This window comes from Octopus bimaculoides, chromosome 1, assembly GCF_046866305.1.
Source record: "Octopus bimaculoides isolate indiv1 chromosome 1, ASM4686630v1, whole genome shotgun sequence".
Lineage (NCBI taxonomy): Eukaryota > Metazoa > Mollusca > Cephalopoda > Octopoda > Octopodidae > Octopus > Octopus bimaculoides.
In genome coordinates, this window is record NC_142928.1 from 194234686 (window position 1) to 194256897 (window position 22212).

Genomic DNA, 22212 nt, shown 5'->3' on the forward strand with positions numbered 1-22212 from the left:
AGGTGATTTGTGGGGTCAGTAGAATGATGCCACTTGTACACAGGTCTAGGCTTGATTAACCAGGATCAGCTTGTGTGTTTTATATTTATAGATGGATGTTCAACTAGGAATTTGGTATACAATGAGTTCTCTTACTTTCTTTATTGACTGTAAATCTGAAAAGTTGTGGTATAAAATACAAGAATGCTGGACTTGGCTAAGTGTTGAGTCAGGTTAGGGTCTCTATGACTTGGGCTAATTCTGAGTTTAAAAAGCAGTTCAAAGGGCCACATTCACCAGACAATGCTCATTATATATGTTCTGGTTTGTAATGCCCTGAGTTGAAATTCTGTTATGGTCAACTTCTGGGGTCAATAAAATAAAGTACCAGTCTATCAGCTAACCCCAATCCCTTAGATATTTCTGACTTTGTGTCTAAATTAGAAACATTATATAATATATAATAAACAGTTGAGAATATGGTTTCAATTCTTGTGTGAAGGATTTCATTTGTATTATTAAAAGTGTTGGGTTTAACCCTTTAGCATTCGGATTATTCTGTCAAAACGTAATCCTTATTCATTCACATTGTTTTGAATTAATCATGGATTATCTCATAGCTTTGAAATTTCAACGAAGTGATTATTTTTAGAATGATATTGCAGGGTAGGTGTAAGAGGTTGGTTCTGCTGGTTTGAACTTAAAACATATAGATATAGTCCGTTTAAATGCTAAAGGGTTAGACTGGTGAGGCCCCAAAGTAATATAAAGCTTGGAGGATCCTTCTTATATAAGAAAATTTCCATCAGAAGATCTCATCAATACTGAAAATGTATATTCCTTTGAATTATTGCAAGGCCAGCCTTAAGCTGTAGTTTGTTTAACTTATGCCTAAATCTAGCCTTGGTTACTGATGCTCTTGAATGATATACAAGCATCACTCATTAGTCATTGCCCTGCATGACAAAGCTCAGGCTCTGTGCCAATGCCAGGCAACAGCTATGACACAATATCAATGAAACAAACAACATTATTACATCTACAGCTTTGTTGTTGACAATGCGTGTAGGTGTAAGTTCGATAGATGAGGAGTCACATAACAGCTTCAAAACGATTTGACTATAAAGAGAGATTTGTGGCAAATTGAAAGAAATGTTTAATGCACAGTGTAGATCCGAGAAGAATTATTTGCATAAAAGCTACTCAAGTTAAACTGGTGAGAGATCAGTTGTTTGGAGTTTAATCAGACCAATAGTTCAAACTTATAATCATGTGAGTTATGTTGTTGAAAAATAAGGAAGTCAATTAGATTAGAATGGTTGTGGGTCTATAGGCAATGTTAGGTTAGAAGTAGGTAGAAGTAGGTAGAAGTACTGGAACAGGGCTTATTTTTAGAGAGAACTACATGGATATATAGACGTGTGTGTGTGTGTGTGTGTTTTGCTTCTGCTTGTATGTGATTATTGTTGTTGTTGTGTGTATGTGCCTGCTATTTGAATTTGTGCTTCTGAGTGTGAGTGTGTGTGTGTGTGTGTGTGTGTGTGTGTGTGTGTGTGTGTGAAAGTGTTCTTTCAGAATGACTGCTTGTTGTTTTGGACTCTGCGCGCGCGCGTGTGTGTGTGTGTGTGTGCGTGTTGTGTGTTAGGTTTGGGTGTGTGTGCGTGTTGTGTGTTAGGTTTGGGTGTGTGTGCGTGTTTATATTTGTGAGTTTATATTTGTGTGCATGTTGTGGTTTTGCCTAAAGTCCACCTTGACTAAGTAGACTTATGTCCAAAGACGTTCCAGCTACGACCATCCTGATTGTTCTTTTCAAGTATTGTTTATAAACAATTATCTTTATTCTTTCTTTCCGTCTTTTTTTTTTGTAGAATGTAGAGTAGTGTTTCTCGTGGGTATGTGGTGGTGGGGATCAGGATAGAAGGAGGTAGTGGAACAGGGGGGAAACATATTGCCATCTTTGATAATATTGCAACTGATTTTAAACTTGTTCAAGATCATGGCAAAGAAAGAATTACATGAATGCAATTTTGTCTTCTCCTTAATAGAGGAGGGGCGTAGCGGGGAAAGGATAAGAATTTAACTTTTTTTTTTTGAGGGGATCTGAAATTTCATATTCTGAAATCCACTGCTTTAGGGTGTTATTTGAGGGGTGTTTGGCTGCTATTTATAGCATGTCGAGCGACCGCATATCTGTTTGTGGTATAACTGTATATGGATCTCGGTTAGAATTTCTGACCATAGGTGTTCAGTTGTTTGATCAACTAAATTACCAAGCTTGTCAAATAAGCGTATAAAAAGCTGAATATTCCACAGACAGGTATCCCATTAATACTGTTTTCATGCCGAATCAGAATAATAAAACTGGACCTTTGCATTATTGGTACAATCCATCCGACGGGCTTTTAAATAGTTTTTGTTTACCAAATTCCATTCACAACATAGAAACCAATTCGAAGCTATAGAAAAGTAACACTTCTCCATGATGCCATGCAAAGAAATCGAAACCAAAACCTCATGATTGCGAAGCGAACTTCTCAACCATTCGAGCACGTATTTACGTTTGAATGTTTGCGTATGCACGCGTGTGTGCTCACTAGGTCTATGTATGTGAGTATTTGAGCATGTATGAGTGCATATGCGTGCATTATATACCTACACGTGCATGCGTGTATACACGAGTGTGTGAATATATGCAGTTAAGCGTGCTTCAGTGTACGGCTGTATCTGTGAATGTGCGTACCTTTTCGTGTGTAAGATATAGATGTGCGCGCGCGTGTGTGCTTGCAGGTATGTTATGTGACGAAGTGGAAAAAGACAGAGAGAAGGGGAGAGGAGAATTGATTCTTAGACTAGAACTGAAAAATAACGGTGAATGCAGTGGGGGGGGGGATCTGCTAAGTTAAGAAAGTTAGTGAAGTTTCCAGTCATTCAGTGAAGTCCAGTTGTGACCAGTGAGCGCATCCAACTAAGCTATGATGATGGTGGTGGTGGTGGTGGTGGTGGTGTTAAAATGGCTAAGTTGGTTAGATTGATGAAAGACACACGAGGAGAACCTACCTAAGATGTCATCCCTGAAGCGAAACTACCAGTAAAGAGTCCACATAAAGCGACGAAAAGTTACTGCCAAGAGAGGCAGCCTTTCGCCGAGGAAAGGCTGTAAGAGGGAGCTTCGAGGTGGGATGTCGAAAAACTGAAGGCTGAGAGATGGAGGAGAGAGAGAAAAAGAGAGAGAGACAGAGACAGAGAGAGAGGGGGAAGTGGAGGGCGAGAATAGAACTGCGAATATTTCTGAAAAGTGTAGGAGGAAGAAGAAAAAAACTGAGATTAGACTCATATTTGACGTTTAACATCCGGGATAGTGTGTGTATATTACTAGTTGGTGTACCCTGTGTGTGTGTGTGTGTGTGTGCGTGAGAGAGAGAGAGAGAGAAGTGAGGGGGTGTTAGAGAGAGAGAAAGGGAGAGGAGGAGGAAGATTGTAATAAAGATACAGAAATTCTGAGGAAGAATACACGACGGAATGAAGAGAGACAGTAGCAGCTGAGACAGGCAGACGAGAGATTTTCGCACGCACACACACGCATACACACACACACATAAACACACACACATACACACTCGCAAACTTTTAGTTCTACCAACTTCTGTAACAGATCTTCTCTCAGTTTGTCTTACTCCCCCTCCCCCGTATCTTGTTTTCCATCCCACTTCACCTCATCACCTCCACCCCTATCACTTCCCTCCCTCCTTCTCTCTCATATCTCTTTTCTGCTTTCATTTCTCCTCTCACTTCTTTTGCTTTTCCCCCCGTCCCCCCTCTCTCTTCCCCCTCCCTTTATCTTTCATTCCATGGACAGGTTTTAAAAATTCAAGATTTTCCTTTCAAAAACTTTCCACTCAGTGCAATATCTCTATATTCCCCTGACTTTAAATCTTTAATTCTCCATTATTGTGGTTAATTAGTGTCTGGTGGATAATTATTGCAGACAATTAGTGCCAGGAGAGACTGGAATGGAAGTTGATGATTGGTGCCAGGTGAGGTTTCTTGATATCAGGTGAAATGTAGTAGACAAAGAAAAAAAATGATAATTTTAAAAACTGATCAAGAAACGGACTGGTCGACATTTTTTGAATTACAGAATTGTGGTTTCTGCATTCTTTTAACAGAAAATTTATAGAGATTTTGTGTTCTATACCATTTTAAGAAACAAATATGGTTGGTGTTAGGGAAGGGCATCTAGCTGTAAAACCCAAGCCAAAATAAACTATGGAATCTGGTGCAGACCCTGAACTTGTCAGCTCCTGTCAAGCCATCCAACCTGTACCAACATGGAAAACGGACATATGATGATGATGACAGCAATGATGATGATAGCAATGATGATGATGATGACGATGTGATGATGGTGTGATGATGATGAAAATGATGAAGAAATAGTCTAAATTATTTTGGTGTTTTCCACTTTTTTTAAAGGACAGACATATGTTAATGAAAAAAATTCAAATATTTTGCTGTTTTCCATCTTTTTAGGTTTGTAAAATAGCTTCAATTATAAATTTAAAATCAAGTTCATATAAACATATAGACTTGGTGAGACTCTAAGCTACCAAAAGCATGGGGTCCCCTTGTTCAAAATTTAAAAGCAGAAGGTCTTCCAAAAATTAAAAATGTGTTTTTGAATAATTTTAGGTGCCTGATGATGATGAGGGCCTTAAACTGTAGCCTATTTAGTTTAATTTGCCTTAACCCAGCATTGGTTGAGGCCCTTTCACCTCATTTTATGATGCTTTGGATTCATACATAGCAAGTATTCAATAAATTCAGACATGCCATAAATCCTTCTGCAATTCCATGCCAATATAATTATTTTCTAACATTAAATGTGGTCGAGTTGTTAGAGCATTGGATACAAGGTTTTGTGGTATTAGTTCTGATTCTCTACATTCTGAGTTCAAGTCCTGTAAAGGCAATAGCATAGCTAAGAGGAGAGATGGGGACAGTCTGCCCTGGGTGATGCTTTTATGGGGGTGGCACTTCTGGGTCTGCTAGGGTGGAGAGTGACAAACTCAAAGGCTGCTGTGGGTGGAACACACTCTCTCTCTACATCACTACACAGAGACCAACTTTGCTTTTAATTCTTTTGGAGTTGATAGAAAAGAGTACCAATCAAGTACAGGGTTTGATGGTATAATTTTAGACTAGAAACAATTTATTCCACTAGGTGTTCTAGATCAAGGCTGTGGCCATGCTGAAGCACTTCTTTTCATAAATTGCATAACTAATGGTGGATCAATTTTAATAACAGAGAACCTCCCCCTCTCAGGAGAAGTACTATACTGTATCTACAGTCAATCAGAAATTGGGAAAATATTCAGTAATTAGTAAAACACTTGGAAGAAAACTAAGAGAAGCTGCTATAAAAGAGTTAGATGTCTGAGAACTGTTATTGTTAATGCAATTATAATTTTTCACCTGCAAAGATGAACATTTAACGAAAAAATATTTACATAAATACATTTCAAGCTGTTTCATTCTTGACCCCCATTAGGTGTCTTTATTGCATTGCATTGCATTGCATCAGACTGGTATCATCAGTGGATAAGATTATTAATCGGAATTTAGAAATATAGGTTCTTAGTTCAAAGTCTGTTTGGTTCTATGTACATATCTAGGAATAAGGCTCTTGATAACAATCAAAGAGCAGAGTATTTGAAGCATGGTGTAGATATTGGTATCAATGGTGGTGGGTCAACAGTAGCTTATATCAATGACATGTGCCAGTCATTAGCTGTCAGGACACTGCATTCTTCAAAAATTCCATGCTTCTCATAAAATTCGCCAAAACTACTCCTGACAAGCTTGTACACCTCTTTTCTTTATGACTCTCTTAATGTTCACTTCTGTCCTTTTGTGCACACATGCTTCTAGTCTTAATTGCAGTCTTTCTTAACTTGAATAATATATCTGCTTTCTGTTCACTCTTTTAACCTTTTCTGACACAGTCTAATGCACCTGAACACTGTACACAATAACCATGTCATCATCATCATCATCGTCATCATTATTAAGGCAGTGCACTGGCAGAATTGTTATGCATCAGGTGAAATGCTTAGAGACATTTCTTACAGTTTTACATTTGAAGTTCAAATTCTAGAGATGAAATAAATACCAGTTGAGTTCTGAGGCTGATATAATTGATGCTCCCCACCAAGTATCAGGCCTCATGCCTATAGCAGAAAGAATTGTTATTATTATTAATTTTGTGAGAAAACCATTTACAGTTTCCTTTCTTATATCAAAAAGTATTAGTCTGTCTTGAAAATGCTGCATAAAACTGGTTAATGCTAACAAATGCTGTTTGAAACTGTCCTAATATTTTAAAAGTTACAACTGTTGCCATTTTCTAGAATGTGCCTCTGTCTGTCCTTTTGGGTTCTGACAATGTCTTTACAGATTTGGCCATACACCATTCCAATTATGCCAATTACCAATAGGACAATGGATCATTTGTTAACTGCTATTAATTCAACAGCTTAGTATAATTTTGTCTTTGAAGCATAGAATTGGAATACATCTAAACCTTTATACTTTGCACAGTTATCATTTAGCTTGTACTTTTTTTTTTTTTTTGGTTTCTTCATATCACCTTATTACACTAATCAGCCCCCTCTCCACCAATTGATTTCTTCTAAGTATTCCTCTACTCCTGCTGTTGTTACATTATAGTAGATCTTTATTTGTATCATACCATACCTTCCCTGTATGCAAGATAGATATAACCAACTATAGAATAGTGACCTTGGTACACTGTTAGTAGTTTTCTAGTTTCTGACTGAGCTCTTCCATTCACATAATCTATTTCTGTGTGTTGTATTTTTTATCAGTTTCATCTGTTCCTCTGTACAGCTCTGTTCTGATTCTCTGATGTCAGTGTCTTGATAGAATTTATCTGTTCTCAACTTTAATTAATTTACATCTTCTTAGGGCAGCTTTGGCACATTTGTCTAATCCCTATTAATTCACCTCAGGTGATTTAATTGACAATCTTAGTAGATTCCCCAGCCAGTTGCTGTTTGTAAAACAAACAGTTTTCTTAAAGTTCAGAGATGACAGTTCAGTGTTTGTCTATGACATTTATAACTGCTGATGGGTTTTAGCCATCAAATGTGTTAATATTGAGTCAGAGCTAGGCAAAAGAGTAGAGCAGATAAGGAGTCTCTCTAAAACATTTCTCTTCCTGCATATATAGGATTGTTTCGTTTTGTTCTAATAATCTCTTTGCTTTGCAGTAATACGATCATTTTCCATTTCAACATGGCATGGTTGATGTACCGCTGCTTTAATTATATTTACTGTCTCCAATATCAAAGAGTGTATTATGCTATCAAATGCTATAAGCTAATTAATTTATGCCATGATAAAATTTTCTCATTTTGCTGTCTGCAATAATTACCCGATTTACAAGTAACTTCATTTCATGTGTCTACTCCTATTTCACTGTTTGTCTGCTAAGGTGCTATTAATTTCTAGATGAACAGCAGTACGCCTGTTAAAGGCTATAGATTTAAGGGCTTTGTATATTGTCGGTGAAGGAATTGTAAGTGTGTAAGTTTTGAGTGGGGGTTCTCTTTGTGTTTTGTGAATCAATAGGCAATCATATCGTAACAATTCAAATGTTGATTCTGACCACCACCGCCACTGCTGCCACCACCACCACCACTACCACTACCATTATTATCATCATTTAACGCCCCTGTTCTATGGTGGCATGGGTTGGATAGTTTGACAGGATCTGACAAGTCCAAAGACTGCATCATGCTTCGCTGTCAGCTTTGGCATGGTTTCTATGACTGAATGACCCCCCCTAGTGCCAACCACTCAACAGCATGTACTGGATGCTTTTTATCATGACACCACCAGCACTATCAAAGTTACCATGGAGTTTGACTGAGTGGGGCTAAAATAGAGAAGACAATCATGCTATGGTTAATAAAGGGTTAAAGTGAGATACAAGGGGCCAGGAAAAACCTGTTTTCTTGCAGTAGGGGCACTACATGACTCCCCACATTATAGAAGTGTTCTGTTTACTAATTTACTGAATGGTGCTGCTACAAGTTCACAAACCAGTTAGTTATTTCAACCTCAAATTAGAGTCAGAGTGAATTCCAGAGGTTTTCCAGTGGTTTACAATTTTTATTTTTTTTCCAAATGCCTCACAAATTGCACTGTATCATATATATGAAATTTTTATCTTTTCTTATCTCTTACACTTCAATTCATTACACTGTTTTCTTTTGTAAATCATCTTATTGAATTCTGTTTGTTTCTCATTTTCTCCTAAAATAAATATCTTTTGATGTTTTTGAATTTTGGGCCTCACAGAGGCAATGACTAGTGACTTAGACCTTTGGTGATATGCTGTGCTTGAGAAAACCTGTCAAGCCAAGTGAAATCATAGTTGTAGCTGATGCTGGTGTCACATAAATGGCACACGTGCCAGTGGCATGTAAAAAGCACCTTTTAAGCATTGGGTCTCATGGAGGCAAAGTGGTAATGCTGCTGGTATGTGAAAAGCTCCTTTTGTGTGTTGGGCCTCACGGAGGCAATGACCAAGACCTTTGGCATTATGTCGTGCTTGAGAAGAAAACCCATCAAGCCAAGTAAAATCACAGTCATGGCAGATACCGATGTCACGCAAATGGCACCTGTGCCAGTGGCATGTAAAAGCACCGATTACACTCTTGGAGTGATTGGTGATAGGAAGAGCATCCAGCAGTAGAAACCATGCCAAGTCAGACTGGAATCTGGTGCAGCGTTCGAGCTTGCTAGCCCTGGTCAAATTGTCCAACCCATGGCAGCATGGACAACAGATGCTAAATGATGATGATGATGATGATAATGATGATGTTGTTGAATCATCATTGTTCCATGTTTTCTCCCAAAATGTCTGAATGTTTGTTAATATTACCTGTATCATCCAATGATCCCTATGTTCTTCCAATATCTGAATGTCTGCTGATATTACTTATTGAAGTAAGCTAAACAAGATTAACAATGAAATATGATATATATATATATATGCATAAATAAGGGATCAGCAACAGTTGCTTCACCACATACCGAAATTTAGAAATAGCAGTTAAAGTGCTAATTCTAAAATAAGTCTCCAACAGATAGCAATATATATATGCATATGTAAATGTTTGTGTGTGTGTCCATGAATGTGCATATATATATTAAACGATAAGATGATGATACATGTATATCTTATCATCTCATCATTTAGTGTCTGTTTTCCATGCTGGCATGAGTTGGACTACACACACACACACACATATGCACATGTATGTGTGTGTGTATATATATATATATATATATATATGTATATATATATATATATATTTATAGGGAGACAAGCAGACAGAAGCAAGAGAGGAAGGACAGAGACGTTATAGTGATTCTTTGTTAATTAGCCACATCCATTCCTTCTTCAAATTAAACACTCCTTAATTTCGAATCTAGAGTGAGTCAATGCAGTCATCCCACCCTCGTCAGTGGCCATGTGATTCAACACCTGGAAAAAAGACTGTTGCCCTTCCTCATCTGCCTAAGCAATGAGAGAAAAATGTAGAGACCATAGGGCCTCCAAGACTTGGTAGGAACGAGGAATGATGTTATCTTCAGACTAGGGTGGACTTTGCTAAAAGCACCCAAGAACCAGGTGTTGAATCACATGGCCACTGACTAGGGTGGAGTAACTGTATTGACTCACTCTAGATTCGAAATTAAGAAGTGTTTAATTTGAAGAAAGAATTGATGTGGCTAATTAACAAAGAATCACTCTAACATCTCTGTCCTTCCTCCCTTACTTCTGTCTTTCTGTCTCCCTATATATTCCCTCTACCACTCTCTCTCTTCCCCTTACACCGGCATGGTCACATGCTTCCGGTCAATAATCCTTTTCTTCCTTGGCTATCGCCGAGCAAACACGCGAACTTACTTCGTCCCCACTTTCAAGTTCGTGCCTCACAGCGTTCATACACACATAATTTTTCCCGTCTGGCCATATAGCCTTTTCCGTTTGTTTTCCTGTCTTGTTTGTTGTCCACCACTACATTCCTCCATGGCAAGGTTTAATTTGTGTATACAAATTTAATTTGTGGTCCATGGGAAGAGCCGTTTTAATGATGCGTTCTACCCAGCTCTTCGAAACGCCGGTGTTAAAACGGGGGTAGCTGATGAAGGAAAATGTTCTCTATGTGGCTTGTGTGTTTTCTTGTCTACGTTTTGTTTGCAATGTCCTGTACCCAGATATGCACCTATACATACAAGTGGATGTCGGTATGCACATACCTGTACGTATATATGCATATACTCATTTACTATTTGTTTTTATATATATATATATATATATAAAATATCCGCCTATGGATATAATAATAGATTACTTTATTTTTTCTGTCTCCGATGAAGGGAAGTACTGGATCTTCCCAGAAACAGCTGTAAGACTCTATCCATAAAATACTTCTCCAACCTTACCTTTGCTCTCTTTATCTTTTTGTTTTTATATATTTACATATATATATATATATATATATATATATATATATATATATATATATATATATATATATAGGTGCAGGTGTGGCTACATGATAAGAACCTTGTATATACATTCATACTTACATACATACATATATATATATAAATAAAGTAGTATCATTACCGTTATATATAGTAATAATAATTGATATTGAAATATGCATTACTTACTAACGTATTCAAAGCAAAGGTAAGCCTATTTCTGAAATGTTCATTGCATTGCTTGTGTGTATCTTTATCATAATTTTTATGGTGGTTTTTGGATCTATGGCTCTGATTTTAGCAAGTGGTATCATATACCCTGCCTAGTCTGAAATTACATATATATATACTTATATGCATATGCCAGATCAGATTGGAGCCTGGTGCAGCCTTCTGGCTTGCTAGTCCTCAGTCAAACCATCCAACCTATGCATGGAAAGCGGATGTTAAATGACAACAATGATGATGATAATGATGATAAAGGAATCCTCAAATGTAGAATAACTGTGAAAATGGCTTAGAGGATCAGTAAGTTCCCTTAGAAAATGGGAGTGGAGGGGAGGAGCAGAAAGTCTCTACTTTGAATCAAACCCTGTACTCCTCAAATTCCAGATAAGTGCACTGTACCATCACACTAAGCAATCCCTAACATAAAGTACTATCTTTAACAATGCTAAATATCTTAAAGTCACTAAAATATTATGATTTGTTAAAATTATTCCTTTTTTTTAATCACTTAAAGCTATGCCACTTTTTTTGTAGTTAATATTTTTTGATGAGCTTTTCACTATAACGCTCATCACATAGAGCTCTTTCATTTGGATACAACTACAGTATAATTTTCTTTAACAATAGCTGAGATATTTGTGGGGTGGTTACTTACCACTTTTTGTCATGCAACATTTTTCCTAGCTAATACTTTTTAGTGAGGTTTTCACTAAAAAATTCTTCTCAATGACCACATTCTTTTAATTACAATTAATGTATGCTCTTTTTTTTAAATTACTGAATTTTTCACATTACTCTCCTATTTTTGACCTCACACATTTTGACTTAACTTCTTTTTTGAATGAACAAAATATCAGATATTTGATCTCAAAATGTAGCTGAAAAACCACATTCAAATTTGCTGAGAAATGATTTAGCAATGATATCAAGAAGTGCTTGCTAGTAACTAAAAGTTGACCATAATATATTCACCCACTGCCATGGGTGAACGATATGTCTGTCTGTCTGTCTGTCTGTCTGTCTGTCTGTCTGTCTGTCTGTCTGTCTGTCTGTCTGTCTGTCTGTCTGTCTGTCTATCTATCTATCTATCTATCTATCTTTATATATATATATATATATATCGTCGTCGTCGTTTAACGTCCGCTTTCCATGCTAGCATGGGTTGGACGATTTGACTGAGGACTGGTGAAACCAGATGGCTACACCAGGCTCCAATCTGATTTGGCAGAGTTTCTACAGCTGGATGCCCTTCCTAACGCCAACCACTCAGAGAGTGTAGTGGGTGCTTTTACGTGTCACCCGCACGAAGGCCAGTCAGGAGGTACTGGCAACGGCCACGCTCAAAATGGTGCATTTCATGTGCCACCCGCACAAAAAAATAAAAATAAAAAAGATTTCATGTGTCGCCCGCACATGAGCCAGTCCAGGGGAACCAGCAATGATCTCATATATATACACACACACACATACATATATATATATATATATATATATATATATATATATATATATATATATGTATGTGTGTGTGTGTATATATATGTGTGTATATATATATATATATATATATATATATATATACACATGTGTGTGTGTATGTCCACTTTGCGAGGTGGTTAATGTTAGGAAGGGCATCTAACAGTAAAAATCATGCCAAAATAGACAGTGAAGTCTGGTACAGTCTTCTGCCTAGCCAGTTCCTGTCAAACCATCCGATCCATGCCAGAATAGATAATAGATGTTAAATGATGATGATGATGATATATATATATATATATATATATATATATATGTATGTGTGTGTGTGTGTGTGTGTGTGTGTGTGTGTGTGTGTGTACTTAGATAGGTTTCAGTTAGCCCAAGTCATGATTAACTTAAAAGCCCCATCTGGAGAACTCATTCAATCATGTTTCCTGTTACAGTCATTTTCTGAGCACCAAACCCAACTTGATTAAAGAGTTATTGTTTGCAGAGATATATCTGGATGTTAGTGGTTTATCTGGAATTTGTTGGAGAATTTGTCAAGAAACTGTTTGAATGTTAAGGTTTCTTTTACTTCCCTTATGTGTCTTGGCATAATGTTAAAGAGAGCAGGGCCATTTGAGGTGAAATAGTTGTCTTTGTGTTGTGATATGACACAAGCTCGATTTTGTAGAGGATCAAGACTTGAGTGAAATTTAAAACAGATGCCAGCATCATTAGGGCAATGTTAATTGAATATTTTCCACACCATACAAATAATACAGCATTCATGGCAGTGTTGGAGGGAATACAGTTTAAGCTTCATGAGCCAATCCCAGTTATTAAAACCTGTCATGTTGTTTATTATTTTTCTCTGTGATTGATCTCTGGGGTGCATTTTTTGTGATCGATATCTCTGGGGTTCTTCTATTATTATAATACTTTGTTTTATGTAGGGAGATCACAGTGGACGGTAGTACTCAAGACAATGATAGGTGAAAGTAGAGAGAAGGATAATGGTGGGAACACCCTAGACTGGAAAGTTCCAAGGATCCAGGAGTATGTTTGGCAGAGCATGTCAACTTCGTTGTTTATATGGACATTTAAGTTTAAGTTATTATTGACAGTGACCCTGAGGTCTCTAGCAGAATTTGATGCCATGAAGGTTTTGCTTGAGGGTAGAATGTATGGTACTTTAAGTGCATCCTAATTTCCAGGATGGATTAGTTCAAATGTATCCTTGTTCAACTGCATACTGTGATTTTTCACTTACTGGACAGCAGCAAGCAGATCCAATTGGAGATAAATCTAATCTCTTACTCTGTTGATGACCTTCAGAAGCTTAGAATCATCTTCAGAATTTCTTATGGTACTGTGTTTGATGTACATAATGAAAAGGAGTGGGTCCAACACAGTATCTTGTGGGACTTCACTAAATAACTCTTGCTCAACTTGATCATACACCATCTATCACCGCATGCTCTGGTCTGTTTACCAACAAACAATCCACTTTAATAGTTTCCTGCAAATTCCAATATTGCGTGATTTTGTCAACAGGATATTGTGACCAATTTGTGGAGGGCCTTGCTGATGTCAACGTATATGACATCAGTATAGGAGCCTTTATATGTATATACATACACATACGTATACATGTACATACATACATTTGTATGTATATACGTATGCAGTTGTTTAACAGTCCACAAGTCAGGACAAAAAAGTCTTCACATATTGGCCAATAAACTTAGCTCATCATTGTCGTCGTCATCGTCGTCATCATCGTCGTCGGCGTCGTTGCCACCACCGTCACCATCGCCATCATCATCATCATCATCATCATCATCATCATTAAAAAAATATAATATTATATTCTCATCACAGCCAATTTGCCAATCAGTTTCGTACAAGGAGTTGAGAAAAACCATATGGCTGTGATAGAAAATAAAATTGTATTTTGTTAACGATAAAATATATACATTCTTACACATGTATGTACATACATATACACCCACCCACATACTCACACCCACCCACATACTCACACCCACCCACATACTCACACCCACACACTCACACCCACCCAAACACACACACACTCACATACATGCGTAAGGAGAAAGAGAGTGTTTATCTTATCCCATCCAATCACCAAACAATGTAAAATGTATTCTAATTGTATCCTGATGTGTTACTGTGGCAGGAGCTTTTCACTTCTCTTTTATATTAAACATATCTTAATCACTTACCTTACGCAGATAGTTCTCTATTAATATTTAACAACTTCCTCTGGTTGCCAAACAAAGAACTATTCTATCATCACAGCTTCACCCAAACCCCACCACTCCACAACTATCTTTCCAAACCTCTCTTCCTAGTTTCTTAGCCACAAAAAAGAAACTGTCTGCAATGAAATCAACGAAGCTTTTATCTTAGGCTATGATACAACTTGGAATATTTATATTGGCCAGCCTTGAGGGGAGAGGTACAAGTCGATTACACTAATCTCAGTATTTAACTGGTACTTATTTTATGGACCCTGAAAGGATGAAAGGTAAAAGTAAAGACCACAGTGGAATTTAAAATCAGAACATAAACATGGATGATATACCTCTAAGCATTTTGTCCAGCATGCTAAAGGCTGGAGGGTATACCAGCCGAAACATTGTGTTAACAACAAACAAGATGAGGACAAATATCTGTCAAATGTAAATAATGTAAATAATGTAAATAATTCCTCAACTCTTAAATATAGAACTGTATTAACCTTTGAAAGTATAAAAGGCAAATTTGATCTCAATGGGATATGAACCTAGATTATAAACTGCCAGATCAAGTACAGCAGTGGTTTCTGACTATTTTTTTTTACCTTTAATTACTATTTTACTCAGGTGGACTCCTATAGCTATTTGATGTTTAAGAACCAGTTTTATAGAAACTCCTTTCAAAATTCTGAGTTGGTGGTCGGAAAGATGTTAAATATGTAAAACATTAGAGAAAGAACCCTAATTGATTTTGCAATAAATACATCTGAAGCAAAATTTCTTCATGGATCCTTAAAATATTGCTATGGATCCTCAATTTATCATTTTGCTTGCATGGACTCCCAAAAATCTTATATTGATCACCAGGGGTCATATGTACCTTGGTTGAGGACCACTGAAATCCAGCAAAGCATTTTTACATATGCTCTAACAACTGTGCCAGCTCACCACCTTAAATATAACATTTAATTTAAGGTATGAGGTCAGTAATTTTAAGGGAGTAGATTAGTCGATACCATCAATTCTAGTATTTATCAGGTTCGGGGGGAGGGGGGGAAAGGCAAAGTTGAGCGTGGTAGGATTTGAACTCGGAATGTAAAGAGCAGGAAGAAATACTGCAAGGTATTTTTGCCAATGTTCTAACCATTCTGCTAAATCAGAAGAAAACAAGATTGTGTATGGAAGATATGTTGTTCGCCAATTCCTTGTTTCCATTATGATTTGTCAGCACAATTATATCAAAGTCAAGGTGCTGTTTCTACCACACACTGTTTAACTTCAGAGGAGATATACTTTCATATTACACACAGATATACGCATACACACACACACACACACACACACACACACACACACACACACACACACACACACACACACACACACACACACACACATCTACTAACAATGAATAACTGTTTCATTCAGATATATTTATACTATATACAAACTCACAATGAAAATATCTTATATACAGGTATATTTATATTTTATACACAGGCATATATATACCACCACTAACAAAGAACAACTCTTATATACAGATATTCTCATGTTCTATGCAGATATATCTCTGTTAACAATGAATGACTCTTACACACAAGTATATTCATATTATATACAGATATATATCTCTGTTAACAAATATCTGTTGTCATCTATTTTTAAAAAAAGCTGCAGGTAGCTGTCTTATCTTTAACCTAAAAAACAAGCAAAGTCTTTTATGCTTCCACATCTAATGCACACTTTTCGGATTTGGGGTCAGCTTTCTGATAACGACTTGACCCGAGTGCTTTACTACTACTACTACTACTACTACTACTACTACTACTAAGTCACTATTGTTGTTGTTGTTAAGACAACAATGACAGCAAGCAATGAAGGAGCTTTTAAGTGGGAACAAATTGTGTGTGTGTGTGTGAGATGGGGAGCGTGGCCTGTTAAGGATCTGCCTGTATATATGGCCACGATTTTACTCAGCTTGATGTGTCTTTAACACAGTAAATTGCCAGGTGTCATGGCACTTTGTCATCTCTTCTGTGGAGCTCAACATTTGAAGATCATTTCTCACCACTCTGTCCCATGTCTTCCTGAGTCTACCTCTTCCACAGGTTCCCACCACAATTAGAGATCAACACTTTATGCAGCTGACTTCATCCACATGCATTATATGACCAAACCAGGGCACATTACATTTGATTCTGCTTATGCCCAACTTTCCATTTGAAATATTCATACTCTGCCATATATATATCATCGATCGTTGTCGTCAGCACCACCACCACCACCACCACCACCACCATCACCATCATCATCATCATCATAAAGGTGCAAGCATGGCTGTGTGGTAAGAAGCTTACTTCCCAGCCATATGGTTCAGGATTCAGCCCCACTGTGTGGTACCTTGGGCTAGTGTCTTCTACTATGGTGTCAGGTCAATCAAAGCCTTGCGAATAGATTTGGCAGATGGAAACTGAGAGATGATCATTGTATATATGTGTGGGTGTGTGTATATACATATACATATATTATATGTGTGTGTGTGTGTGCGTGTATCTTTGTGTCAGTGTTTGAATCCTTCCCCGACCCACTGCTTGACAACTGGCGTTGGTTTGTTTACATCCTCACAACTTAGTGGTTCAGCAAAAGACCCCAATAGAATAAGTACCAGGCTTTAAAAAAAGTACTTGGGGGGAGGGCAATCCATTCAACTAAAAATTTGTCAAGACAGTGCCCCTGCATGGCCACATTCTAATGACGAAAACAAGTAAAAGACAGAAGATAGAAGATATGACTTTATATCAGAATTTATGAAGAGCCATGTCATTGGTTACAGGTTTCCAATCAACCAATCAGTGGTTCATTGCATTTCTGACTAAGAGAATAGTGACAGAGTGTGTGTAACTTGATGCAGAACACATAACACAAGACCCACACATGTACGCACACTCCTCCCACACACACACATACCCCCCCTCTCACACATGCACATGATTATTATTATTATTATAATTATTCGACTGAAGCCATATGTTGTTATTTGTGAGTTTCCGCATGTTTATGCTTCTTCAGATGGCAGCTATTCAATAGAATGGGGGGGGGGTACAAAAAACAAAAAAAAAAACCCCCCAAAAACAATAAACAGGAGATACCGAAGCAAAATGGCAAAGAACATATTAATCGCATTGGTTAAACGAAGCCTTGCATTATTAATGCCTGAAATATAGTGTGATTCACACACAAACACACACACACACACACACACACACATACAGACACATACACACACTTCCACGCACACACATCCACATACACTCGCGCACCACACACACACACTCTCACACATACAAAAACACTTTTATGGAATTAAGAATCAGATATTCTTGTTGTTCAACTGTTTGCATTCACTGCCTAAGATGAAGTCACATGCCTGAGAGAAATACCAAAAGTAAGTTTACCGAAAGAAATTATGTCACTTATGCATACATATTGAAGGTCATGGTTGGATCTTACATATATATTGTAGGCGATTGTTAGCTCCAGTTTTACAGGTTTCAAAGCAAAAGTGCTTGAGTGTTGGAGCCACGCCTGTCTGTTGATTAGATGTTCAGTTTGTGAATCTCAGTTTCAGAATTCAAAAATACAACTTGTGGTTCCAAGCTGAAAGTTTTCAGTTAAAAATCAAATATATGTGAGTAGGCATGAAGCCCCTGCATAGCAAGAAACCTGTAATGTTTTGACTGCTTCTCTCATACTTTAACCCTTCATCTCCTTGCATAAATTTACTTCTCTTGGGCTTTGTAGTCCTGCAAGTTGCAAGATAACCTCACTTGTCTGGTGCACACTCAACAGTGGTTGGCATTAGGAAGGGTGTCCTGTAGTAGAAACTTTGCCAAAGTAGGGCAGTGGAGTATGATGCAGTCATAGGATCCGTTAAATTGTCAAACCCATGTCAGCATGGCACATGGACGTTAAATGATGTTGATGATGATGATGATGATGATGATGATGATGATGATAATTGTTCAAATTTATTTTTAATTGTGACTACCTTATTAGATGCAAGACACATAATACCCAATGTAGGATGGAATGGTCAAATCTAGAATGTCTTTGTCTATAAGTCTGCTTGATGAAGGCTGATAAACAACAACAATAGCAACACTCAGCACCACAAGAAAATAATAAAACCTGAGCCAAACCAAAATAATAATAACAATAATAATAATAATACTACTACTACTACTACTACTACTAATAATAATAATAATAATAATAATAATAATAATAATAATCCTTTCTATTATAGGCACAAGGCGTGAAATTTGGGGGAGGGGGACAGTCAATTACATCAACCCCCAATACTCAACTGGTGCTTAATTTATCGACCCTGAATTATACCTGCTTAATAATGATAATTATGATGATGATGATGATTTTTTTACGTTGACAAAAGGTTACAATAAATCAGGAAAAAGGAAAACTGAGTGGATCGATCCTAGTGCACGACTGTTACCAAACCAAAGATATTACAGGTAAATATGCCCATCATGGAACTGGAACTAAATACAAACCTGGATATATTGTCTGACTCCCTATTGTTTCTGCTACTTCAAATATACTAATTATTGTTTATGATACAATGGGAAATACAATTGAATAAATGATATTGGTTTTTGGATTATTACACTATCATTTATATCATATTAAGTGTTATATTTATCAGTGACATTATTGATGTCATGTTCATCACATTATGATAAACATTAATATTCTATTATTACAGATATTATGAACTAATATCACATTTATACACTGCCATTGTTGATATCATGGTTGAGATGTCAAATTTATTAAATGATATCATATGATATTACATTTATACACAAATATTACACATGCATCATATTTATAGGATAGGTTCAAAGATTGTTATACCTGAGAATGGTAGTGGGGATAAGCTCCCACTACATAGAAAATATTCTCATAAATTGTGTATCTCAAATAGCTTCTGACAACCAAGTCCAACTCCTGGCCTGCTTGATGGCTAGATGTTAGCCTGGTTAAACTGCTTCATGCTGATAGAAGAAGATACAAAGCAGGTTACTGGTACCAAAAAAACTAGTTGTTTATGAGTAGAGAGAGTTCATTATCCTGGAAAGCAGTCCCTCTAAGAAAGGAAACTCTGATGTAAAACCACTGCTGCCATATGGGCTGATGTGAACAAGATGGATCTCGATTATATCTGAGACATCCAGCAGCCAGATGCAACCACCCAAACCAAATCCGGCATGTTACCAATCCCAATGGTACTGCTGGTGAAGCAGGTGGCCAAATGCATCGGCCTTGTGATTGCAACACATGGTCCAACTTAATCAAAATCACATGATGGCCATCTGTGGCTAGAACAATGAACTTCTCTTCTCCTTGCACCCATCAAGATGAAGAGGCTCAATCAGTGGCTACAGAGCTTCTACTCAAATGCAAGTTAACACCGACAACAAACAATCATATATGGATACCACTGGTACTGTATTTATAAATGGTAAGACTACTTCCTTCATGTTTATACTCTAACCACTGACACCACTGTGAAAGTGCATGGCCTTGTGGGAAGACTGTTGTGCTGATGATCATTAAGACACATGTTCGATTCTTGAGATGGTTGGCATGTTGTATGTATCCTTGAGCAAGGTACTTCATTTCATGACACTCAAGTATACTCAACTGTAACTTTTTCAATGGACTGATGTCCTGTTCAATGGAAAGTGTTGTATTCTCAATCTAAATACAATTGAAATACCATTAAGTTCTGGCCACATGAATGTCATAGGATCAAAACTCACTGATATCGATGTTTATACATTACACTAACCACTGATATATTTATGTGTGGAACATTGTCAAGGAAACTGATATGTGATCACTCAACCTGCTTGAAATAGTAGTGAAATCACTCTTGAATTGGATTTCACGATCTTAGAAAAAGAACACATTGGAGCATTGTATAAAATGGGTTGCCACGGTTGGACTTCCTTTGATCATTGGTCTACTTGATAACAACTGACCTGGGTTAAACAACAACTGAACACTGATATCATGCTGTTATCATGTTTATAAACACTATTGCTGATAATAATACTGCACACTGGTGTGTATGTGTGTGTGTGTATATATATATATATATATATGCATACACACATATACACACACCCATATATTCATATATACACATATGTTTGTGTGCATATGTGCATGTATATGTGTGCATATATATATATATGTATATGTATATACACACACACACATATATATTTCTTCTGTTTTCTGTTTTAAATAGAACATTTGCAAAGACAAGAAAAATAGATTTAAAACTTCAATGCTTATCCTGGAAATATTTTTATTCCAACGTGGCTACTTTCGTTTTCTTTTGTATTCATTATCCTTGTTATTGTTGCCGTTGTTTTATTCTTCATCTCCTCTTTATGTATTTATATTGTACTCATTGTTTTTGTGTCTTTTCTATATAGTGTTTTTTTTTTTTATTCTTCGTCCTTCATTCTCTCTCTCCTTAGACATTATTCTCCCATTCTCGCCTATTCTACTATTCTTTAATCCTCACAAAAACCATTTGTATGTGTTTGTGTTTTACTTACTATATCTATTTTTAATATGTTTATGTATTTCCCTGTTTGTTTTTCTTTTGTTTTTTTTTCTTTAGTGTATCATTATTTTTTCTTTATCATTTCTCAGTTCTGTTACAATCTTTTCTCTTCATGCATTGCTTTTCTAAATTTATTATACTCTCAATGCAATAATGTAGGAGAAATGACCGTTCTTTCTTTTGGATAAGTATAACTGTGTAATATATATATGTGTGTGTGTATATATATATATATATATATATATAATACAAAGAATATATATACATGTATACACACATATATGTACATACTTACATCTACATGTGTATATACATGCATATCAGGGTACAGGACGTTAGAACAGTAAACTACAGACAACGGAACGAACACATAGGAAAACGGAAAGCCACTTGGAATATCCCTTCATCAGCTGTCTCTATTCTATCTAGACGTTTCGAAGACAAGACAGAACGTACTCTAGAATAGTCTCTTCCTGAGTAGTGGATCAACCCACTACACAGAGGATTCCAAGGTGGCAAACACAAACCAAGACAGGAAAAAATGGACAGTGAAAACAACATTCAAAAGCCGTACGGCCAAACGCAAATCTGAGGTAAAACGCTAGTAGTTCGTCTTGCCTTCACAGCGGCTGGAGTGAAAAGAAAGTTGACCACAGGTCACACGAGAGCAGAGAGGATGGTGGAGGGAGGAAGTGGAACAAGGAGGATATATATATATATATATATATATATATATATATATATATATATATATATATATATATGTATGTATACAGATATCATCATCATCATCATCATCGTTTAACGTCCGCCTTCCATGCTAGCATGGGTTGGACGATTTGACTGAGGACTGGTGAAACCGGATGGCAACACCAGGCTCAGATATATATATATATGTTTATGTATGCATGTGTATATATATATGCATGTGTGTACATATATATATGTATATGTATATATATATATATATATACATACATACATGCATACATATATATGCTTACCCCCATCCCAGGGTCACACGGGCGCACT

General features: G+C 36.8%; 1 protein-coding gene across 50 annotated transcripts in view; it reads right to left on the reverse strand.

Annotated features, from left to right (window-relative positions):
• The window catches only part of LOC106871616 (E3 ubiquitin-protein ligase TRIM45), a 253827-nt gene that overhangs the window by 110260 nt on the left and 121355 nt on the right, over positions 1–22212 (reverse strand). For 10 of the 50 annotated variants that reach the window (XR_016244679.1, XR_016244682.1, XM_089364777.1 and 7 more), the window contains exon 1: positions 3037–3177. The exons of the other annotated variants lie outside the window; for them this stretch is intronic. The gene's annotated coding sequence lies outside the window, so the exon portion shown is untranslated. Of the gene's footprint in view, positions 1–3036; positions 3178–22212 lie in introns of those variants that run through there. 50 annotated transcript variants of the gene reach the window in all.